Here is a 26,085-nt window from a genome sequence, read left to right as displayed (position 1 = left end):
ACCCATACGCATATAACACATGTTTGACTGACCTCAGGTCCATAGAAAGGATGTCATGGTGCACAACGTCATAAAGATCTTAAACAGCCTTAACTGCACCTTTCTCCAGTTAGGCGTTCCTCTTTCTTTCTGTGCAATATATAAAACGAAGCGAAATTTTGAGAAAAAAGAAATCGATATACCAGAACATATGACAAATAAATATCTATATAAAAATATCAATTTTATGTAATTAGAAGAAAAGAAAACTCAGAAAGATGATTTAAATTTTAGAGAGCTGCCTTCGAAGCGTTAGACAACTATCACAGGAAGCTTGTAACCAGTTACAGTGACTACCCGATTCACAATTGTGAAGTCAGAAGAGGAACTTACAGAAATCATTTCTACTCCCTCAGGATTTGCATATCTCAAGGAGTCATCCCAGTTGTTGCTAGTGTCATCATAGCCTAAAAGAAATTCACAAAACCATTCATACCAGACACATGAATTTTGATATAAAAAATATATATGAATTTAAAGAAGAATCTGACAATCCATAAATAAACCAATCTAAAGCAAAGAGTTCACCATAAGTTTTACCTCCATAGTAATAGGCAGTAGACTGATAATCTCTACTAATTGATAAAACATTTATTGTCAATTAAAATTATATGAAATTACAAGTTTAACCCTATAATTAAAACAGAACATGAATAAGAAATATGGGGCAGAAATATAATTTCACATAACCAAATTTTACTGATTTTTTTTCAAAGCCTCATCTATATGTAATACTAACATATCTCTAATTAAAAAAAAAAAAAAAAAAAAAAAAAAAAAACTTCTCACTCCCACATTATCTATCAATCTCTTCATCTCTCATTCTATTTCAAAAACAAAAATAAAAAAATTTCTCACACTTTGTGTGTGCCCATATGCTATAGTTATGGAGACAAATGAATCCATGAAATCAGGTAACAAAGGGTAGCAGAGCGCTCTGATGTGATTTATCCATTTGCAGCATTACCAGAATGAATAGACCCGTATTGGTTAACAGAAGGTTGCATGGAAAAAGAACTCGAGCTTGGACCACCACATATAACATAAATGAATGAATCTTTCAAATGTAGTTTGTTAATAGTTTTTCACAATCAATTGTTGTGATACCTAAATACCTTATCTCACCCTGTTCAATTTATATCACGTCTCATACCATAACTACAAACAAATACACAGTTACTCAGTTTCTCAAATAATCAACTTTCACAATATACAATATAAAACTATCACAATATTACAAAAAAAAAAAAAAACACAAAAAAAAAAAAAAAAAAAAAAAAAAAATTTGTTCCACAAGAGTCTCAAAAGAAAAAACCAAAATTATTTACCTTGAGCACAATGGGCTTTGAAAGCTTCACACAAAAACCCCAAGAAACGAAGAGTAATGTTTCTTGAAACGAAAGCAGAAGCAAATCATACATCCAAACGATGAATCTAACAATATAAACAAAACCGAAAATTACAAAAACAAAATTCATACACAAATCCCATCTGAATATCGAAACCTGTCAGCGAGATTCCCTCACCTATGCAAATATCTCGATCATCATTAGATTCTAATCAACTTTAGTTAATTGACTTAACGTTAATAAATTGTAATAGGAAGTAATGATTATGTCCAACCTTCGGGTCAACATTTGTAGGCTATATCTACAAAAACTACCAAAAAAATTTAAAAGCCATACTAAGAAATTAAAAAAAAACTCATCAACGAACGCCAGACGTCGGAGGTAAAAAAAGGGACCCTGATAAAATCGAAAAACCAACAAAATTCCTATCGACTGAAGATAAGATAAGGCACAATGAGGTTTCATACCTTTTATATACCTTAAGCACAAAGTGGTTCCAAGGTTGCACACGAAAGCCCCAAAATTGCAACAAAGGTGTAGGAGGACAAAACCGCCATTTTACTGTAAAAAAAAAAAAAGAAAGTGATGATAGACCCATCTCATTGTCTTATTTTTACATCCATCTTATAATTTCACCCGCCATAAAAAATAAAAAAATAAAAATGTTATTTGTCCACCCACCTTTATTCCTAAAATAACCTCTAATGTTTTTAAAGAGTAATATTAATATGTTTCTTGAAAAACATCATGCTTCTTTAATTGCCACTAGCTACCCTAGCGGCGCTAGAACCTCCTCCCACCCCTATCAAAAACCAAAATCTTTGACACCTGCTTGGCGACATCTCCTTTGGAAAGAGAGAGAAACCAAGGGGGGAGGAAGAGAGAAGCATAGGGACGAAAAGAGAAAAACATGGGGGAAATTGCTCCAATATAGAAGCAGATTGCTCCAAATCGATTTGTTCCAACTGGAATTAGGTATTTTTTTTATTTTAAAGTCTTGGTTGTCCTATGAGGAAGAGGAAGAGAGGGTGGAGGTGGTAGTATTGGAATTGAAAGGGAGAATAGGGTGGTGTTTGTCTCTAGGGAGGGTAATGGATGATTGGAGATTTAATAGTCATCGGGCATTGTGGATGATTTGGGAGAGTGATGGATTTATTTTTACTTTTGTTAGTTTTAGTTTTTCTTTATTCTCTTTTAGTTTATTTAATTAAAGTTACAACAAATTTATAAATATGGATTTAAAAGTCTTTTGCTAAAAGTATAATTATGTGATTAATATTTTTATTAAAATGTAGGTGAAAAAATAAGACAATAGGGTGGTTTTAGTAGCACTAAAAAAAACGCTGAAAATCAATTGGGGGGCATTTTCGTCCGTGCACTGTTCATGAACAGTGCACGTTGAAGATCATATGAGAAAATAATTTACAATTAATATATGAGAGTTTTCACCTCTAATATCACCAAGGTTTTTGTAATAAAATCCGACAGCTTATAATAAGTGGTTAAGTTGGGACAATATCAATGATATTGATGGTGGACCACATTGGGCCTATAAAGTTTATCATGATATTAGAGCATGCTATTCTCTCAAATCGTCCTAGGGCTAATTTGCCTCCTTAAGTTGGACTTTCGAAAAGTTATGCTAGCTCCAACTTAATGATATTAAATGAATGGGCCTTTTCGGAAAGTTGTATTGGCTCTAGTAAATGAATGTTAATTGGGCTCTCAAAAAGTTGCGTTAGCTCTGATATAATGACTTGATCAACGTGCTCATTTTTATTAGTGACACATTATTTAGTTTGCAAATTTAATATCTTTAGCATTACTCATAAAAGAAAGTGTTGGAAACATTACGTGGTTATCATCCATAAAGAACTTCGGCAAACGTATGGGGAAAAAGTAGAATCCTGAAATTACCCCAGTTCTGAAGCCAATTCCCTAAAAGCAAGTTCCTTAGTGTCTGACAATGAGTTCCTCACTCAGCAACACTATATACACAAGCACAATATGTATATGAATAAGTTTTGGGGGAACTTGATTTGAATACAGTGAAAGAAGAGGAGAATTTATTCGTATTTGGGTGTTGGAGGAATAAGGAATACGTGAGATTGATGTGGGGTGTATATGGAGGTCGTAAAGTGTAAGTAGAACGTGTGGGATATGAGAATGGTATAAAAAAGTTTGTGGGTTAGTAAGATAAACTTTAATTGAAAAAGAAATATGGAACGTATGCAGTAAGCGAGGGTGTGTTCAACAATATGTAGAGTGTAAATAAAACAACTATTTATATTATTAAACGAATACAATTATGAAAACAGAGAAATGATCTACATCAAATATTTATGTTATGAACCATAACTGAAATAGGATTTCTTTACTACTGTCCAAGGAAATATTTGAACCAGTGCGCTGAAAGTTTTGGGTGCCTCTTAAGGCTATCATTGTAATCCACGTAGTTGATGCCGAATCGTACAGTGTATCCAGGCATCCATTCTAAATTGTCTAGCAATGACCATGAGAAATATCCCTTCACATTTACACCATCCCTGCATAAATAGGATGCGAAATTAATTGCATACGTAATTAACTTGAATATTAATTGCGAAATTAATTACTTGATCCAAATTCTAAGTTTGAAGAAACCTTAACCTCCAGTGAAAAATCTAGAGCAAAAGTCGTCGTAGGAAGAGGAGGAAGGAAAAGCACTTCTGTTTTTCCTCCTCTCTACCGGTCCAATCTGCTCCCTTTTTTTCTACTCCATTGTACCCTTTGTGGTGACTAAGTCTTTGTCTAACCTTGCTTATATTGGAGTTCTCCATCACTTATTTTTTCTCTCTTTTTCAATCAAATCCTTCTCCCAAAATCCTCCCCTTTAGGTTATTTTGGGTAATGTAGGTTTGGCAAGAGATGATGCTGGATTTTTGTGATGTGGGTTTTCTAGATTATGGTGCGGCTTTTGTCCGTAATTTTTTTTTTTGGGGGCTTGAGTCTTTTGTTCATGTCATGTGGGGTTAGTGTGGTTTATCTTGATGCAATTAGAGCTTCATTAGTGGTTTTGTGCATAGAGTCTGTCACTATTTGTTTCTTTTCGAAGTCGGCTTTGCTTCATGCTTGTATGCAAAGAGTCCTTTCTTATCGGTTTTGTTGGTAATTGTGTGTGCAAAGTCCCTCATGTGGCGAACTAAGTAATTGGGGTTTTAGTTGTCAGGACTGAAGTTCTTTTGACTTTGGAGTGTTGGATATGTTCTGCCTACCGTGCTTGCCATGCCCAAAGATTTGCCCATATGGTGGCTATAGATTGGCTAAGTTGATTTTTTTTTTTTTTGGAGTTCTTTATGTCTAAAGATCCATCATATTTAATTCAAGATGCCCTCTTTAAAGTTGGTACATTTTTCTTAAGATGTTAGTAAAACCATTATCTTCGAAAAGAAAAAATACTTATTCGATTGCTCTTTGAAGATAGTGGAGGTGGCGAAAGTGGTAATCAATTCTGTGGGTGTCATTGAGAGCTTCCTCAAGTGATAATGTGGGATCAATGAACTCATCAACGCCTGCAATATAATGTTATCATCTAGTTTTATATGTAGATCACTTTATAGAACTCAATTGCATTTTACACCGTATACATATGAAGCATTAATTATTTAGTTAATTAAGGCTTAAAAATAATTACTGTTCTCAGTAATGTAAATGAGTGGATCATTATATTTCTTCTTAATGTAGAGTAAAAGGTCTCAAATTTCTTTTGGGTGAACAACTAACCAGCTTGAAGCAGCCTACAACCCCAATATTTGAAGGTAAGTTAGCTAACTAAATGAAAAACAATTACCATTTGAATGCAAATAGTTTAGCTAATTGTTCAATGCGTACCGGAGAACCAAGGGCAACTCCATTAAGCTCGGCTGCCACAGCATTTAGGGTTATGAGAATTTAAATATTTTATTAAACATAAATGACTCAAAGTAATTAGTTTCTTAATTTGCACTCACTTGATTCAAAAACACGAGCATCTGTCAAGTAGCTTGCATTTACAGAATTATTACGAGGTTGATATCTTGAATAGTGAGTAGTATAATAATTTATTCCAACAAAATCAAATGATCCTTTTAGCAACTTGGATTGTTCTTCTGTAAATTTAGGTAATCGTTCTCCAACAAGAACTCGCATTCAGCGCAGATATTGGCCGCTTGTCATTGGCTCCATAAACCTACATATTTAAACAGAGAAATTTCAAAAAGGAATTTACTATTCTACAAATAAAGTATTGCTAATAATTGAATCGTATACTATGAAATAAATACCAAAGTAAGTTGATATATAAATATTAAGATACTTGCCATCCAAACATAAAATCCAAAGATCTTAATGCAGCAATTTGAGGGCATCTTCATCTTCTAAAACTTGAGGAAGATCCCAATGAAAGATTGTGACAAATGGCTTTAGACCTAAGCATGAGTAATAAAAGCAACACGTTCGATTATATAACATGTAATGTTGGAGAATAAAATTGCATATAGGTCATGATTTATGTGAAAAAATAATATATAATTAATACGTCGGAGATTTAACTCATAATATTACTGAGATCTTTTATTTATTTATATAAAGTCCAACACATAGTAATAGATGAACAATACCAATAATGTTGGTAATGGACCTAAAATATTTATCATGATATAAGAGCAAATTATTATTCTCCCACGTCCTGGGCCCAATCTGCCGGGCTTGATTACGACTAATAATTGAAAAATCAATTGTTGGCTCTAGTGACTGAAAATACCAACTGACTCTTGAAAGATGACCCCATGTGGGGGCCCTCGTGAGGGGCGTGTTAGTAAAAAAATTACACATAGGTCATATGATAAAATAATTATAACTAATATATTGGAGATTCTACTACAAATATCACCGGTGCATTTTGAGATAAAATCTAACACCTTGTATAAGTTGGAACAATATCAATAATGTTGGTAGTGGATCATGGTGAGATGACATATGATCTCAAGTATCATAAATGGCTTCAATCGACATATAATGATAAGAGGCTTTGGTTTCCTGTGTTCTTTGCAAAAATGTACGTGACACAGTGCAGTGGTGGCATGAACTCTCATTTCTTTAGATTTAAATTATATAGTTTAATTAGGTTTTATATCGTTATATTTTGAGTGATTAAACTTGAATTATAAGACATTTTGTGCCGAAACGTACATTTTGTAAAATATATAATTTGGTGTTATATATTGCAAGAAGAAAAAAAAAATTGAAGGGGGAGGAAATTGGTATCACGTTATACTGATACTCCCCGGCTTCAATTTTTTTGTTTGGTTTTTTCCTTTCCACATACCATATTTGGTTTTCGTTTTTTTTTTGCTACATGCCTTGGTCTCGATGCACTTTCTCCTTTTTAATTATCTAATTTGGTCTGATCCTAAGAAGATGTAATTCATGGGATATGTAAATGCTTTGAATTGTTCCTTCATTTTTTCGTTTTCTGGGTTTTTATAATCGTTTTCAAATTATATTGGCTTGCCTGGTTACCGCTTCTCAAATTAATATACATGTCGGCATTCAAGTTTGTTTCACTTTTTTTTTTCTCGTAATTTTATGGGGTTATTTGACTTGTTTTGCAGATTTAAACCTTTAAGTTTGGTTTTAAAGGGGTTAGGTTTCATGTCCCCCATTTTTTCTTTATTTCATTCTCGTTTTTTGTTTCTAGAAGGGTAAAGTTTATGTCCTCTTTTTTTTTTCGTGTATTCATTTTTATTGTCTTTGTTTTTTAAGGAGTAAGATTTATGTCCTCTTTGATTAGGTGTAACTTATTTTTTCGTTATCAATAAAATTTTCCTCGTACCGAGATTTCCCAAACCAAAAAAAAAAAAAATATTTGAAGATGGACTTGATGAGATTAAGCAATGCATCACCTCTTTTTCGAAGTTCATTGATGGGATTGTTGTAGTATCGTATTCCTTCCTTGTTCACGCCCCCACTTAGCTTTCCATCTAATTATAATTAGAACAAAAAAAGCTTTCCATCAAAGGTTTGCGTGTTCAATTTCACATCAACGGCATCTCCCTATAACCTAGGAGCTTGGTTCGGATCGGGCGATTCCGGAGGCCCTGCCATCGATGTTAGTCTGAAGCGATTCCTATCTTATTGACTTATTGCATGTCAAAATCTGCTTCAAATTTGTGATTTAATATAATTGGGCTTTAGAAAAGAAATTCATGATTTTGTCTAATCCAATTGAATGATTAGAAAAATTTTCATTAAATTTCTGGGTTCCTGGGGGGTTCTGAATCGTGATGTTGAGAGAGCTTGGTTGCATTAATTGCTAATGAAATTAGCTTCTAAACGTTCATAATTTGCCTTTTTTTATGTTCTTTCCATATTTTCTTTGAGTTCAGATATATATATTCTTTTTGTGATACATTGCCGATGCCAAAATATCATATTTACAAGGACAAAGATAGCAGGTTCTAAATCAAATTTTTATCCTGGTTCTGCTGCTGGGTTCACTATCAGTAAAAGGCACATGAAATATGGTATTGATTTCAGAGCCTTTGATTTCTCAGAATGTATTCATATATCGGATGTCATCTGAATTTAGTTGTAGTTAATTTGTCAAAGTTTGTTGTTGTTTAGCTTTTTCAAATGGCAGCCTTAGTATTTTTTGTGAAATCCAAACTTTGCTTATCATTGTAGGTATGTAAAAGCTGCCAATTGGATTTGTTCCCCAGATGATAATGGCATACTAATATAATGGTTGTTCTTTTGCTTTGATGTACAAGTAAGAAGATTGGTTTGCCCCTAATGTATCCTGCTTCTTTCTGTTCCACGAAGTTGCCAAGAAAAAAAGTACTTTGTGATCGTATCCTTTCTTATGGTGATGTGTAGATAAAATCTGCCTTTTTTTCTTTGTATCAGCAACCTATTACCCCTTCATGAGCATGTTCAGTTAAGAAACTTTTGATTTTTCTTCTGTTTAATTTCTCATCCGATAGGTTCAATATTAACATCCATATTGGAATGCCAATCGAGAAATGCAATGACATACTTCTAATTCCATCCTCATTAAGTGTCTTAGTAACAATCAAGAATTGAATGACAAGTTTCTCATTGTTTGTTTCTGTTACAGATCTACAAAGGATGATGAAAGCTTTTCGTCACTGATCTTTGGAGAAACAGAGGGATGCATATAAAAGATGTAATTGCCTACAACCTTTGTTTCAGTTGAAGCATGTCATCAAAGAGAGTAGTCAATTAACAGTTGCCAATTGATATAGGGTCTTAAATATAATTTTAGCTTTCATTTCTTTTTTATATAAATTAAAATTTTTTACAGTTTTATTTTTATGTAAGATGGGTGAAATATATATATATATATATATATATATATATATATATATATATATATATATTTGTTTTCGTAGTATTACTTTGATTTGCAGATATGTCATTGCAGCAATACTACATATATTTTTAATTTAAACATCCTATATATTTTCATACTGCATGTCGTCTGGGTAACCTCAAACAGATATGTCAAACATTTTTTTTTCTAATTTGTTGTAGTGTTTCCATTTTTTGGTGCAGAGCTCCACGATTGGCTAGCGTGAATCTTGGTATCTTCATATGCATGCAATGTCCAGGGATCCACAGGAGTCTTGGGGTACATGTATCAAAGGTATAATTTTCGGTTATGCAAAAACTTCAAATTCGTTTTTTAATTTTTATGGTACTCAATTTCATATTTTATGCGTTATGCTAATGAGTTTCGGTTCTATTTTTTTCCTGCATTATTCTGATGATTTGGATGCTTTTGTAGGTGAGATCTGCCACTTTGGACACATGGCTCCTAGAGCAGGTTGCATATATCCAATGTAAGTACCAATGCTGTTTTACAGGCTTCTTTCCATTCTGGTAGTAAGGTCATATCTCTATCAAGCAAGGTCGCACTGAGAGTGAGAACACCGAGGGCACACTCTCTTACCCTCACTGACCCACATTAAAAAAGAGGCACATTATGTTTGCACCCTATTTTTGCATATCTCTGTAAATTTAGGTATTTTTTACCCAGTTTTTTTTCGTTAAGCTTTCATCTTGCTGTAAATTTAGGTGTTTTCTATCTCTGTTGGTCCATCTGCTTATACTTTTCAAATGTTGGTTCATCTTATGTTACTTACGGAATGATAATTATCGCAGGAGGAGAAGCAGAGGGCATTACTGCAAATGCAGTGTAGAGTTTTGGTAATAAGCCACAAGAGGACCAAGAAGTGAATTCAAAGAAGGTTGGCTTTATAATAGATTACTCTCTTTCTCTCTCTCTCTCTCTCATATCCACAAACACAGATTAAATTACTATAAGTTGTTTAGTTGCAGTTGATTGGATTTATTGGTTAATCTTAATTTTAGTCCACATAAATTACTATGGCTGTGGAAATTGAACTAAAAAGTACATTTCTTTTTTAAAATTGAATTTTTTTTTTCCTACCAAGAAATAGGTGGTTACAAATTATTTACTCCACTAATAAAGAATTTGTTAAATTAATATAAGCTTTTTAAATGTTTAATTTCCATTCGAAAACTTGGGGAGTTCTAGGTATGTTGTTTATTGAAGAAGCTCAGTCTCAAATCCCTCAAATGGTCTCTCAGTTGCCACTTTGTTTTCGTAGGTTGTGGAACTTGATTTTCTCTATCCGTGTGAATTTGTGCCTTAGGTTATGTTTATCTGCTAAGTGTGTATTTTGGAAATGCTTATTTGATGAATGCGCTGGTATAATTGATCAGTAAATTACTATGATAGGTGTGTTTCTGTGGAAGTGATTCATGAAGGTTCTGGATTACAGTTTTCGGGGTTAGATTTCTGAATCTATGGGATTTCCTTATCAATTATCGTTTCAAGGGGTGAAAAACAGTGAGGGACGACACAGGAAGAGGGGAGAAAGAGGACAAAATAATGGTTTCTGCTACTTTCAATGCTTTGGGTTAAAAAAAGAAGAAGGTTCACTTCACTCATTTTGATTGAACTTTTCGTTTCTTAAGTTTCTCTTGCTATATCTATAATGTGTATATTTCTTATTTATGTGTTTCTAATTCTGAGATTGTCTCTTTTACAGAGCATGTGGTGTGGAAGCACACCAGCGAGGCCTTACATTCGATGTCGAACTCAAATGTGGCTGTAATCTAACCCCTGAAATACCAACATAGCATGTAGGAATGCTAACGTTTTCCTGTGTGATCTTCATACAAAGGTACGAAGAATTAACTATGTTTAGTTTAATGGCATTTTATAAATTTTAGCCGAGTCCCCACATGAGGTTGATGTTATAAATTTTTGGACTCCATTCTTAGAAAATTTTGGCTTTTTCAACAAATGATTCACCGAGAATTTGTTAATCGCTTTAATGCATATGAGATAGGGTTTCTGCTTTGTAGGATCTATTTCTGGTCTTTAGAAATTGCTTGATTTGGTATTGTCAAATGGTATATGAATTTCCATGTTCACTTTGTCAGTATGTTGTTGTAGTAGTTTAATTGGATGGGATATAAGTTGAGGTGTTGACATGAAATCAGACACAGGTAGTTTTCCTCGATTTTGTGGGAAAACTAACTATTTCTGCCAAATACTCAAGTATTATGTCTTCTTCTTTTCTACTTTCCCTTTTCTGTGTTTTCCCCCATGTAGTAGGCTGATTACATGAAACAATGAGTCTATAATACTGATGATGGAATATGATCTACAAATGAATGGTTTCTTATAGCATGCATATCCATACATAGCAAGCAATACAATCATCCCCCTTTATTCACAACAACAACAACAACAATAATAATAATAATAATATACAATCAACTATGAGAGTTTCACTTCATTGGTTATTATATTTGATTGAGTTAAACTTGGATTTCTGGATTTTGACTTTTAGTTTGTTTCTCTGTTGCAGAGTTGGCTTCATTTCATTCCAGTGACTCTCTAAACAGGTCCAAGAACTCACTAAATAGGTAGTTGTCTTATATCTTCTTCTCTTTTTGTGTTTATATTTATTTTTCCTGAGTTGTGTTTGAATATGACAAACAAGAACTACAAAGGCAGCCAAGAATATCCCGCAATCCATTACCGGTTGAACAATTAATTGGCCATATATCTTGGATTTGCAGTGTTTTCGTTTCGGAAACATGGGAAACTTTATGCATCATGTATATCTGCAATGTATATCACTTATATATTTATTGTACAAAATATTAGTTCACTTACACTTTAATTCTATTCATGGTTGTGGTTTTCAGGGTAAATGGTTTATATTGAAGTCTATTTATACTGCAATTTAATTCTATTCAATAACACTTTTAGTTATTTCTGCTCAAATTTTGGTATCTAGAAACGCTTTTAGCCTTACCAAAGCCTTTCCAGACACACTCCTTAAGTTGATCAATCATTTGTTTTGTTCAATATGGCATGTTGCTCTATAATATTTATGTGTATTTGTTAAAAATTGAATCAATTGATTAGGATGAGAACTTCAGTTTTGGGTTTTGTTCCACAAGGACCCTGGTTGGTCATTTATGTGTGAATTTTGCAATGAAATTAAGGAGAGGATTAAGAAGACCAAGTAAAGAAGAGGCGTGGTTTTGCAATCTATGACTGCAGCTGTGACAAAGCTTTTCATAGTGGTCAGGATGGTAAGGGTTTCAAAATGTCTAATTTTATTCACATGTATATTCTTTTTCACGTGCATAAGCAAATGTACATGCATAGGCATGGTGTGTACGTTTTTCTTCTTTGAATTACTTTTATTTTTATTGAGATCTGGTCAGTATTAAATTGAAATTGATATTTTAGACTTTACTCCTTATGCGGTTTTCGGAACCCAACATGTGAAGGGTTAATTCTATTTTTAGGTTGAAGGAAAATACAGTGTATAATTTGGGAAGTGCTTTCAATTCTACTCTGATCTCTAATATGAATATAGATTACAACCCTGGCCCTGAGTAATCCAAAAGCTAAAATCACACCCTCTTAATCTGAACTTCATTGTAGACGTACTTTCTTTCCTTCTTAATTGCTTCTTAGGGCTTCTTTGTTTTGATTTTCATCATCCAATTTGTTAAATTTGTTGTTAATTTCAGGGTACTACTAGTTTTCTGCTATCTCTGATTCCACACTTCAGAAAGGTATGCCTCTAATTTATGATAAATTTTGCCAATTTGCTTCTCTTGATTTGGAAAGGTAGGACTCTAATTCCTTTGTTTTCCGAAGCCATCTTAGCATCTGCATCCCCAAGTGTAGAACAAAAGCTAATCCAATTGCTAATCTTAGCATCTGCATCACCAATTCACCATTATCTTTTGATTTTGAGTACCTTTATCGAATAGAGGGTAACTACACAGTTTTATATCTTCGATTTTGCTTTTGTTTACTAAATACATGCATAATCTGTGGTTCGTTTGAACTTTGATATATGTCAAACTTATAATCTCGCTTTATCACTTTGTTCGCGTTGCTATAATCTGCCTTCCCCCGCTCTGTAAAATGTTTGAATATAGTCATATTAGGAGTCTTAATATGATCATTCTTCTATTTCTTAGATTCGAAATGTTTTTAATCTCATTTATTTGGTGTAGCTTTGGTCATTTGTCTAAAATTTAATCAGATTTGGTCCTTGAATTTCTCTGAATTGCTAATGGATTTATTTTCTCTGGAACTTTCAGAAATTCTGGTCGTGAGAGGAAGAACCTGGTTCCTCCTAATTAGTTATGTACATTTTTTTATCTGCTCAACTCTTGGGTCAATTGTTTGCCAGTAGGAATGTTTAATTGCTTGATCAATGATGTCGATTCAATTTGAAGAAGAAACAGGGCTTTTGTTCAATAGGGATTTGAAGTAGGGATTGAGACTCACATATGAGTAAGATGTCCCAATTGTTCATTGATTCTTAGATGCTGTCTTTTTAGTTGCTTTGTGTGGAAACTATTCATGCCTATTGCGACTAACACATTCGAGTCCCGCAGCAACGCGCGGGCATGTTTTCTCGTCAGTCTCCAAGGGTTAAGAAAAATCACTATTCATTTGATTGGGCACCCGTACGTAGGTACCTGGATACTGGTGGGTGAAGTTATACCATATGCTTGATCCTCTACCACCTTCATTCCATGCGCCTTCCTACTGAAATTAATTTACACACAAAATCGTCAGCATTTCCCGCATGCTTGGATATGGTAATTGGTCTGACATTTTTGCACAAAGCACGTATTAAATGCAGAAAGACTGACTAAGTAAGACGCTGAAGCTGAGCCAAATATGAACCCAGCTGGAAAACTGCTCCTGTTCAGGAAAGCAGTGTCATAACGAATTGGCATGACGGCACTAGCTTTACTATTTGTCACTGCCATAGCTAATTTAATAGGGTTTTTGGTGAACCGGAATGGTTTTGCTCTTCCTGACATGGGTTTATATGTTAGAATTTTACATATATTTCGTTGTCGAAGGTAGAGTAATGAATCAAAGGAAGAAAAAAAAGAATGGTATTTGCTCAACAAAGAGCTCTGTGCCTTGACTCTTGTCCGGGCATTGGGCAAATCTTGCCTCTTTGAAGATACCTACCTTAACCTTAAGTCAACAGACCTTGAGAGATTCTAGACCTTCATTTGGCATTTAATCAGAAATACACAAATACTTAAATTCACTTAATAAATTACCGTACAATTAAGTCACAAAACAGTTGTATTTAAGGATTTGACTACTATAGTTGTATGTATTTAATACAATTACGATATCAAATCTTTTGCACTGTTTATGGTCTTTCTGTAGTCTCTATCCTTGATTGACGTCGGCTAAGTTTATTAACACGTGTCAATCAATAGTAGAACCTACATAAATGGCACACACAAAATGAGTACATACGATTTGAACTATACATAACTAAATCACTGTTTTGACTTCAAGATGATCTGTTAGAAAAGTAAACATGTTCTTAGGAAGTGAAAGATGTCTGCCACTTGTTTAGTCATGCACTAGTGCAGTGCAGCTTTGATGCATTGGAACTTCCTTTTGACGTCTTGTATTCTATCTATATTTTCCTTATGTCCTTCAACTTTGATAAGTAGTGTACTGCCTTGAATTTCGAGCTTACTGAAAAATCTTTCATTAATTATTTTGAAATTTTGTACTTAGGGATATTTATAAATAGAGTTCTATAGAAATAAGTCCTTACAACTCATATTTTTAAACAGACACCTATAAGTAAACATCCAACAAAAATCCAAAATATATGCCCCACCAAAACTAGCCACTTGTTTCATTTCATACACGGGAAGGTAAAAATGGGCCAAACTTTTTGTTGTTTTGATTCTTTACATTGAAGGATCTTGAAGAGTTCATTCAAGCAGCACATTTGAGATGCACATATATTTCTTTCTCCTCTTGTTTGCTCATGTTCAAAGAAGGTGTCGATTCCCTTATGGACCTCTAAAACACAAAAATACATCATGAGTGAGAGTGGAGGAAGACGAAGAAGAGACTTGCCATCGGAGCCAGATAAATTAAAGGGAAAATTAGGTTCACATCCTTCTTTTTGTTACTCCATTGATTAAAATCCTATTCATTTTCAATTTTTGATCAAGGTTCTTGGTATTAATAACATCATTAATTCTTTGAATAATAAAATATTTTTATTTTTAAATATATTCTTTTAGTGTTAAAAATGTTACAATTAGTATATTTATATTTATGGCTAAATTTTTTATCATATATTTTTATTTTTAGTTTGTACCTATTTTTAATTTGCAAATATTTTTTAATTTGTACCAATTTTCTTTTCATTTTTAATTTGTACCCATATATTAGTTTCTTTTTGTGCCCATATTTTTTAAAGTTTTATTTGTGTTTGTACCCATGTGTATACCATCACATGACATTGTATATTTAATCAATGACAGAAAAATTGCATATGGTATATTTATGTTTTATGCCTAAACTTTGTATCATATATTTATATTTTTAGTTTGTACCCACTTTTAATTTGCAACATTTTTTTTTTAATTTGTAGTATTATTTTTTTAGTTTTATTTTGTACCCATGTCTTAATTTCTTTTAGCGCCTATATTTTTTAAAAATTCATTTGTACTCATAATTTTCTAATCTTATATCTATACCCTAATTTATTTATAATGTACCATTCTTCTTTATTAATGCACCACTTTGTTATAGGTGAAATGTACCATTTTTTTTGTAAAATGTACCAATTTTTTTAACACTATGGATACATTCTTTTGCCATTTATTATTTCTTATTTTTACATAGTTTGTATCCATTTATTCAATCAAAATGTTTGAATTTTTTTATTGTAACCGTTTCACTAATAGTATTATAATGAGGGATTTTAAATTTATAGGATTATAAATCTCATAAAATATCAAACAATTAATGTCAAAACTATAAAAATATAAATATTTATAGTAATATAATGAGGTGTACAAAGTGTAAGATCCCACATCGCCCAGGGGAGTAATCCTTATATGTATACTCTCATCCCTACCTAGCACGATGCCTTTTGGGAGCTCACTGGCTTCAGGTTCCATGGGAACTGAAATTAAGCGAGTAGCGCGCGAGAGCAATCCCATGATGGGTGACCCACTAGAAAGTTCTCGTGTGAGTTCCCATAAACAAAATCGTGAGGACGTCGTCGGAGCCCAAAACGGATAATATCTTGCTACGGTGGTGGAACGGGTTTGGGATGTAGTGGATCTTGGGCCGGGATGTGACACAAAGTCAAGGGACATTGATCAAATTTTGAATACTATTAAGGTTTTAATCAAAGAATGTTAAGAATTAGGGACCGCATCCAAAGTATTCCTAAACTAAAAAACCCTCAAAGGACTAGGGTATGGTAATTGCTTAAACACTTTCGTTATGTATATCAGGCCACATGGCTTTTCTTCCTACTTACCAAGCAGTTTCCTCCTACCTTCAGTGTGAATGTGATTTATAAGTAAAACTGTAAAACATGAACTTTGGTTGCAACCTTCCAGTCATCAAACTAAAATATCCTGATATTTCTTTTTTTCTTTGTTATGGTACGTAGGAAATTTTACTACATGACCAACCAATAGTTATGGCAATGAAGTTAGAGTCATTGCTGTTGGGTATGCTATCTACTACTAATTAATCAATATTTCATATGTTTGTTGTGTGATCAAAGTTACGGGAAACTTTTCAGTCTGTACGTAATACAAACATGAGATTAACTAAGCCTATATGATAATATATTCCATTAAAGAAAATAAAAACCCACGATATTCAAAATATAAACAGCAAATTAGATAATATAAAACCTAGATTCATCTGAAAATAAAATGAAGAATTGATTAAGACATCCAGTTAATGTTGAAGTACATTAGCTATGGAAACCCAGGAAAGTCAGAAGTGGAAGACCCAACTATTAATTTGGTGCCCTAGATTTGTGGCGGTTTTTGTGTTTGCATCAGACAAAACACTTAAACGGTAAATATTGCATGAACTGGAATGGTGTTGCTCTTTCCTCGCATAGTGTTCATATAGAGAAAGTACCCACGACAAATACTTCAACGGTAATATTTAATTAGGAAGGCATGTGATTCAATATTGTGGTAGATAGAATGTTAGATTTCTACTCATGCATTCCGAGTTCAATCCACCTCTCCAAAATATTGTAATAGTTTTGAACCTCCTCTCCTATCCTTAATAAATATCTAATTAGGAACGTGGATTGATACATATTATAAATAATTAATATAATAGTCTTCAATATTATTGATCAATTGGCCGCAATATATTGCAAGATGATAACCCTTATATAGTGGACTCCTAATCAGGTCATCATGGCAGAGCCACTAAGGGACCAGAGTTGTTTCATGCCCATCTTGACCATTGTGTAAAAGTTTTTTAGTGACCTCAAGCCTGTAGTTGTAGAACCATGAGATATGAGGAAGAATATGAATTGTTCTCGTGAAGAAGTTGAGTCGAGCGACGTCGTATCTTATACTTTTTTAACTATTTTGTTTGTTTTGTCTTTGTGATTTAATGAAACTCAAAAATGGGTTTTAAAGTTGATCACCTTATTGTTAATTCTAAAGCAACCTAATCAACTATTATTTGCAGCCTCCTCTTTGCTCCCCTTTTTTGTCAAACGATTCAAACCAGATTTCTTTGTATTTTCTCCCTATAAATTCAAATTTTTTTTTACTAGTTACCCTGCGCTCTACCTCCTGTTAGTTGTATTATACACTTCTTTTGGTTCTCTCCATTAAATTTAATGGGTCTTTTAGTTTTGCGAAGATGACTCATGTTATGAGTTAGAAGTTTTTTCTCAATACATATTAATTTATGAAAGGTCCACTTAGACAAAAAATTCTTGCTCCCCAGTCCCCACCGGAGGTCATGACTGGCATTCATTTGGGAACGTGCATACAGCTTGCATGAAACTTAACTATCATGGAGAGACGGGGAAACACAGGCAAGGGCAGTATGGCATACAGTGTTAAACCCAACGAGCAACCCTTTCTTGTCCTGTCGATGTCAATTGATTCCTCTATTACTTTCCTTACCCAATCGATTACCTTAATTGACTCGATCGTGCAACATAAGTTTGATGTCCAGTGAGACATCCACCAACACAAGAACAAGATTACGATGGGTTAAGTGCGCTAGATGTTTTTATGGTTCTCACTATGTATATCGGATCCCTGAATAAAAATTCCTGCGAACCATCGAGTTTTCTGTTTCTCTAACATGTTTCTTAAACTTTTTTTTTTTTTTTTTTTTTTTTTTTTTTGGGAAACCTCATACAAGGGTAATTTTATTGATAACGAAAAAATAAATTACATCTAGTCATGGAGGACATAAACCTTATCCCTCAAAAAAACAGAGACAACAAAAAGGAATACACGAAAAAAAAAGGGGCGTGGGGACACAAACCTTACCCTTCTAGAAACAAAAACAAGAATGATACAAAGAAAAGAGAGGGGACATGAAACCTAACCCATCTAAAACCAAACCTAACCTGCAAAACAAGTCAAACAACACCATCAAGTTAGGAGGAAAAAAGAAAAGAAAAGTGAGACAAACCTGGATGCCGACATGCACATTAATTTGAGAAACGGTAGTCAGGTAAGCCAACATAGTCTAAAAACAAAGCAACATGAACTGCCATCGAAGGAGAATCATGCCATGTTAAAGATGGAGTAGACAAGCCCATGTTTGCAAAATTGTCTGCAACAAGATTTCCTTCGCGATATATGTGAGATGCGTAGAAAGTCATTTTTCGAACGCGATCCAAACAAATAGACCATTGCATATGAAGAGGCCAATGGGGATCAAAATCAGACAATTGAAGAGCAGAAATAACACTAGAATTGTCACTTTCCAACCAAAGACAATGCCAACCCCACTGATATGCAAACTCAGTAACAATAATAATTGTTGATAACTTTGCAAAAAAAGAGTTGTGATGACCAATCCATTGATAGAAACCTCCAAGAAAACGACCATGGCAATTCCTGAAAACTCCTCCACAAGCAGCAGGACCGGGATTTCCTTTAGAACAACCATCCATATTAAGCTTAACCCAAGGAAACCAAGGAGGAGACAAAAAGACAGGAAGAATAGTAAGTGTCTTTGCGAGGGATAGGTCGGATCCCCAAAGAAGAAATGATCCAAGTGTCAAAACCCTGAGAATAACTAGGAATAAACTTCCCACCATGAACAATCACCGAATTGATAGACATGCAAAGACAATGAAAATAGATTAGACGACCCTAAAAAATAAACTTATTTCGTGCCTTCCAAATAGTTGAAATAGTAGAAAGACCTGCAAAAATTCATAGATTGTGCAACTATTTGGAAAATGACTTACGGACATAGACATCCCAAAAACATGTTTCTTAAACTAAATTTAGCCCACGCCATTTTTATTAAAATCCCGACTTTGTTAGGGCGTGGGAGATTTAGGGAGGGTATGTAAAGCAAAAGCGTGAAGTCATTAGTTCTATACGTTCTTCTTTCCTTATCTTGTTATCTCCTAGAAATTGTATACTGAATCAGTACCTAATATTGTTAATTACTTGTATAATTTAAATTATAACAAGTACATTGTAAATTTAAAATTTAATTTCAATGTGGAATATGCTAGCTGACGTTGAAGAATGTTAAACCCAACCACGACCACGGACCACGAGTTAGGTTTATCTTCCAAGCAAGAATTAAGAATTATAATCATATTTGACTCCAAACGACTTAGGTCATCTGCATTTCCACAGCATACAAAGTTAAACTTAAACTTTTAACTTTTAACTCTTGTACATTAGAAATGAATGAAGTCAATTTAAAGATAATATATAACTTTTATAAAGAGAAAGTTAAATATAATTTTTTTAGACTACATTTTCGAACTAAGCGAAGTGTTATCAATAGGAAATAAGCATGTTAATCATCATTTAAGTAATAATTCAATCATCAACAATCACATCATATGATTTGCAAAATATTGGTTTAAATTGATAGTACCATTACCCTAACTTTTGTATCTAATGATGGGTTCAATCCTTAACTTTATAGTTATATGCAAAACTCCACTCAAGTTATATATGACTCCAACTTTTTCGGTGCATTAGAAAATAATTAGGTCAAATATGACTTTTAACTTCAAATTTTTTTGATCTTTTATGCTAAGATTCCTAAAAATAAATTCTGAATCCATCCTTGAATGCATATGCATATGTATGCACACATGTACGAATTAACTATGCATATTGCTAAACTTGGTGGTGGGTTCAGAAATGCCAATTTTTAAATCTTAAAGTTTGTTGGTCCAGCCGTTCACACAAATTACCAAAGGACAATACGTTCAAGGAAATTTGGCCGTACTACCTGCAGCATGCTTGTAGTTTTAATATTTTGGTGGTTATTTTGAGAGTTGGGGTATCATACTTCTTTCTATGCAGAGCTTCATGCTACCATTTTTATTGTGCAGTTGACACACGGCAGGATTAGCGAAATCAGTGGTTTAAAAGTGAATCTTCTAGTGTGATATCTTGCTTTTCTTTTGGCTCTTTTTTCTCCTCCTTGGGAACTTCGAATTCTTAGGAAAAATTGTCTTTCTCTTTTGAAGCACATGGTTTTCTGTTGCTCTCATATTTTTCGAGAAAGGAAATGGTCTCTTATAAATTAGCAAATTTAGGGTTGCTTTCGTCTTCCCTAGTATGGCATATGGGATCTCTCCTTTTCTCCAAACAATTTTTTTGAGCATCCCAACCTACATGTTTGTCTCTCCTTCTTAATGATCTTTTTTCTTGATTTTTTTTTTTTTTTTTTTTTTTTTTTTTTTTGCAGCTTGTTTCGCAGGTTATTACTTTTTAGGTTTTGTTTTAGATGAGTTAGGTTTCATGTCCCCCTCCTATATTCCTCGTATCTTTCTTGTTTCTGTTTCTAAAGAGATAAGGTTTATGTTCCCCTTCTTTTCATGTATTTTTTTTCCTTGTATTATGAAAGGTAAAATTTATGTCCCTTCTAACTAAATGTAATTAACTTTCTTTAGTTACCAATAAAATTCTCTTGTATCGCCGACGTTTCTTAAAAAAAAAAAAAAAAACTTTATTCAAGAAGGAAGTGTGAATTCGTGTATATAAAACCTTTGCCCAAGAAAGTATTGAACTAGAACTAAAACTTTACCCTTTACACTCTCGTATTCTAATTACTCTCTTAGAAGTCTAGAACTAGAACCGTGGAACCTTTTTGTTCCCGTTGCTTGCTATCATAACTACAATATAACTAATTTTTTTTGACAATTTTGCTGTAGCGATGGATCAGCCGCCAACCATCCAAACTAGCATAGGGAAACATCTCTACTTCAATCCACTTTTTGACAGTTTTGGTGTCGTGGTCAGCCCCTCTAGAACAGTTAACTTGGAACAAAAAACAAAAAAACAAAAAAAATAGCAAACATATGGTCAAGTTTTGTGGTCAATTCTTTTCCATGTAAGTATACCACCCACCTAGATTTTAAAATTTTGAACAGTCAAAATCTAAATTTTGGAAACTTACTTAACTCAGAGAAAAGAACATAAAGGGCTGCATTTTACAAAAATGGAAGTTTGCGATAGTTTTAAATGAACCATGAGTTCTAATTTTTTCACAGATGTGTTAAAATTTATCCAATTTACACATTCTATTAATTTGTAGTCTTTTATTATGTTACTGAGACCAGCTGAATTTCCTTAACAAATTGTCAAATTCCAAGCAGGAAGTTAACTTATCTAACTCTAAAATAATTACAAAATATGGAATTGGGTTGCTATTTTTTTTTCTTCTTTTTTGGTAGATGCATGGCATGTCCTTTTGATGTGTCCCTTTTTTTGACTCACCACAACTACAATTTAACAGATGATGTAAATTTATCAAATTTCAAATTTGGGAGTGCAATGTGAGAAAATTAATTTAAATTTGACGTGTAGAAATGTACTTGTCCTGAATCCAAGTATAAGGCCACATCAGGTTAGTACTCTTTGATATGATCACCTCGCTAAAAGAAAATGATGATATCCCTTAAGAAAAGGGATTCTCATATTTTGCAAGAAATGGAGACTACAAAATCTTCAGCTTGGTGTTAATAACAATTTGTGAGACTTCTCTTAGGTCTTTCATAGTGGTTTAGGTGAGACTGGTGAGTGTAATATTGATATTTATATAGAAATCAAGCATCGTGAGTTTGATTCGTATTACATTATTGGCACAGCAGTGAATTTGATACGAGTGAGGTTTATATATTAAATGTGTGAACCATCTACTTTTTATTTTATATGTTTTATTGATATCACACTCAATTTTTCATGCTGCTGTAACAATTCTTCATACATACACTTCTTTAATGAAAAAAATTCGGAAAGAAATGTAGGATGACTATTTTATTGTAATATCAATTCTTTGTATTAGTATTTGAAAGTCTGCAGCATGATAATCTTTTCTAGCTGGCTTTTGGGTGATTTATCATATCTCGGTTTTAATTAATGAGATCAAACTTCAGACAATTAAAAATTTCTTCCAACCGAATTTTCTCATGCAATGAGGATTATCCTCTGCATGTTTTTTTGGGTGCAAGATTATGCAAGACTACTCATCTGAACCATTGCTTACATCTGAACGGTTAATAAAAGCCATGTTTTTAATAAGTCTAATTTTTTATTTTTCACTCGAGTAATGCTAGGTTAATCCAATTTTTAGACTGAATTTGTAAACTATTTGACGTGTCACCATAAAAAAATAAATACGTTAATCAACACTTAAATAACAATTCAAAAATTAACAACCATGTCATATGACTTACAAAATTTCTTTTTCACCCTCTTCTCAGACCATGTGTTTGTATACCTTTTATTTATAGTAGTCTTTTCATGGTGAGGTCCTTGATTTCTTCCCGACAAAATTTTAAAAACTGAAATTTATTTGATTTGAAATTTCACAACAGCAACAAAGTGAACAAAAGATGAATACGAAGGAAGAGTGCCGGCGGTAAACAAACAGCCGTGAAGCCCAAATCTTTATTCTTAATGTAGACAATATTGTATATGTTAAAAAATATGTGATACGGTAAAAACATTGAATATTGTTAGACGGTGAATATAAAAAAGCTTGTATATATAGTCATGCACCCAGTAAAACAAGAAGAGGATCCTCATCCTTGTTCTTGAACATAGAGTTTAATAATAAAGACAGGATCAATTGAAAACTATAACTAGCACGTACGCTTGAAACGAGTTCCAATTTTTTATGTTTTCGTAATTCGTTTGCAGTTCTTCTTAATCTTTCAATTATGCATTAATTAATATACGCAAAATAATCTTAATAATTATCTTACTTGCCAGCACACAAAACAAAGCATGCAAAACACATTCAAAACACATGTGAAACACATGAAAAACATCAATATCAAAAGAGAATCCCTAAACTCAAGCCAACTCAATGTTTCTAATTTTTTAATCACCCACTTCCCAAATCAACGTTTCTGTTTTATCCTTTGGAATTGTATTTGTTGAGATCTTTTTTTCTTTTTTTTTTTTTTTTTTTTTTCTACTGCACTTTTGAATTTATTGTTTGGGAGTTTACGACATATTGAACCCATCAAAGATTCCTTTGGAATGAAAATTGGATGCCAAAAAGATTGTACCTGGCATCTAACCAATCCATGACTGTTGGTGTCCGAATATCCCTTGATGCACGCGAGATTTTTCAATATGATCGGCACATAAGATGATATATCATGTGTCATTATACAAATACTAGAATATATGTATTAAAAAGTTAATACTTAAAAAATAAAATTTTTTACCATTTACATAAAAATATGTGGTATATCATTCCTATTTCCGTTGCAATGAAAAATTTATCCTGATGCACAATCTTTCACCTGAAGCTGAGATTGATTTGATTTGCCGTTCTGTTCCAAAAAGACTGCTGACAAACTGATTTGGCTTTTTGATGGAATGGGGAGACTTTCACTGTGAAGTGTGGGAGTTAGAATTTCATGAGTAAAGTCTCTTACATAAATAGGTAATTTGATTCAAAACATAAGAGATACATCTCTATTTCAATCCACTTTTTGACAGTTTTGGTGTAATGGTCAGCCCTCTAGAACAGTTTTGTAGTCTTTTATTATGTTACTGAGACCAGCTGAATTTCCTTAACAAATTGTCAAATTCCAAGCAGGAAGTAAACATATCTAACTCTAAAATAATTACAAAATATGGAAATGGGTTGCTATTTGTTTTCTTCTTTTTTGGTAGTGCATGGCATGCCCTTTTGATGTGTCCCTTTTTTGACCCACCATGATTACAATTTAACAGACGATGTAAATTTATCAAATTTCAAGTTTGGGAGTGCAATATGAGAAAAAAAAAAAATTTAAAGACATATAGAAATGTACTTGTCCTGAATCCAAGTATGAGGCCACATCAAGTTAGTACTAGTTGATATGATATCACCTCACTAAAAGAAAATGATATCCCTTAAGAAAAGGGACTCTCATATTTTGCAAGACCATGCCCCAATAAAAGGGATGAAGAGAAAAATGAGGTCTGGCTTGGAACGGAAAATAGTTTGGATTGAAGATCCACTTGAATTTTAAGGGTATTAGATTGATATGCAACAACAACATTTGTTAGCGTAGCAAGAAAAGAAAGGCAGAATAGGTCAGGGTCCCTTAGTGGCTTTGCCCATGATCACGTCGCTTGTGAATCTCCAAAAAAAAAAAAAAAAGGTTGCCAAGGCTTCCTCTAATGTTTCTAGTCCATTTGAAAAACTTTGGTGACTTACTAGTTGAAAGATCGTTGTTAGTTTCTGCCAGTTTGTTGTTAGTTGTCTGCTGCTTTGTTGTGGCTTTTCCCTGTAAAACCTTTTGGCTCTATCAATGAAATCCTATCATTGCATTAAAAAAAAAAAGGACAAATAATCAATGTATCCAATAGGCGTGAATTAGAACATTAGAGCATTGGTTATCAGTAGTGGAGCCACTAAAGGACCAAAAGGATCCATGGCCCATCTTGCCTTTTTTTTCTTCTTGCTACTTAACAAATGATGTTGCATGTCAATCTAATACCCTTAAAAATTAAATATGTCCTCATTCTAAACTCTTTTTCATTCCAGGTCAGGCCTCATTTTTCTCTTCATCCCTCTGATTGCAGTGCAGTCTTCTCTTCCCTTCATTTTCCCATCAACTTTTCTTTGGCTTTGACTTATATTTAAAAAAAAATCTTGCTCACTTTTTACCTCATATTTGGGTTTCTGGGTTTTGTACAATGCTTTTAGTTTTCTCTATTGAATTTAGGGTCTTTCAATTTTTATACAAATTACTCCAATCTCTCATATTCTAAGTTTAAATTACCTATATATGTGAGAGGCCCTCCCACACATGAAATCCTGGGTCCACCACTGTTGGTTATGGATTTTGGTCTAATTAGAGCTTTGGTTCTTAATCTAAAAAAATATAAGTATTGGTTCATGAATTTGTCATAATGTAGAGCAATGATCATTCACATTTAGAAATTTTATCCAAAGCAAAGGGTTTAAAGAAGAAAAAATGAAGAAAAATTATAGCATAGTTAACCAAAATGATTATTGCTACACGCTGTAATCAGTTTAAGGACAAATATTTATGGGATTTTAGTTTGAAAATTAAAGCTCCAATTTTAACTAAAGTTAAAAGATCATTGTTCTAATTAATTTACTCTTATAAAATATCAAGGTTTACCATTTAAATTAGTTTTTAGCATTCAATAATATCGCACATGGTTTTGGCAAATCCACCATGCCTTTAAATTTTTTTTGTTTCCTGTGAAGGAAAAACATTAATATTAACAAATCAAAATGCAAGTATTGTTTGCAATGTTTGATTTTTTATTTTTTATGGTTTAGGGTGTATTCAATTGAGAATTTAAAGGATTTTAATTATTTTAATGAATTTAGGGGTATTCAATTAGTATTTTAAGTGTTCTCTAAAATTCAACGTGTATTCAATCAGGATTTTAAAATAATTTATTAAAATCCTTAGAAATCCAGATGTATTCAATTAGGATATCAAAAAATTTTATAACATTTCAGGTGTATTCAGTAAGGAATTTATTTAAAGATTTTACAAAGTTGAGGAATTGGAGAGATTTTGTAATGCAATTTAAG

The 26,085-nt window shown here is 33.0% G+C and overlaps 1 long non-coding RNA gene and 1 pseudogene across 15 annotated transcripts; one reads left to right on the top strand and one right to left on the bottom strand.

The window, feature by feature from the left end:
* Window positions 1-291: 291 nt before the first annotated feature.
* Window positions 292-5,736, bottom strand: LOC148698220 (beta-glucosidase 12-like; annotated as a pseudogene).
* Window positions 5,737-7,288: 1,552 nt separating this feature from the next.
* On the top strand, window positions 7,289-13,324 carry LOC137716005 (uncharacterized). 15 transcript variants are annotated; one of them, XR_015960995.1, is made up of 14 exons: window positions 7,295-7,515; window positions 7,793-7,930; window positions 8,091-8,175; window positions 8,313-8,342; window positions 8,524-8,592; window positions 8,982-9,072; window positions 9,214-9,268; window positions 9,591-9,676; window positions 10,192-10,389; window positions 10,505-10,639; window positions 11,333-11,390; window positions 11,979-12,068; window positions 12,516-12,560; window positions 13,098-13,324. It is a non-coding gene; the product is annotated as an uncharacterized LOC137716005 (long non-coding RNA). The 15 variants fall into 15 exon arrangements; XR_015961000.1 differs by having other exon boundaries at window positions 7,289-7,515; window positions 8,091-8,342; window positions 11,899-12,068; XR_015961001.1 differs by having other exon boundaries at window positions 7,290-7,515; window positions 8,091-8,342; window positions 11,934-12,068.
* The last annotated feature ends 12,761 nt before the right edge of the window (window positions 13,325-26,085 follow it).

Source organism: Pyrus communis, chromosome 3, assembly GCF_041283825.1.
Source record: "Pyrus communis isolate YQ-2024b chromosome 3, ASM4128382v1, whole genome shotgun sequence".
Taxonomy (NCBI): Eukaryota; Viridiplantae; Streptophyta; class Magnoliopsida; order Rosales; family Rosaceae; genus Pyrus; species Pyrus communis.
This window is presented reverse-complemented; position numbering and strand designations above follow the sequence as displayed.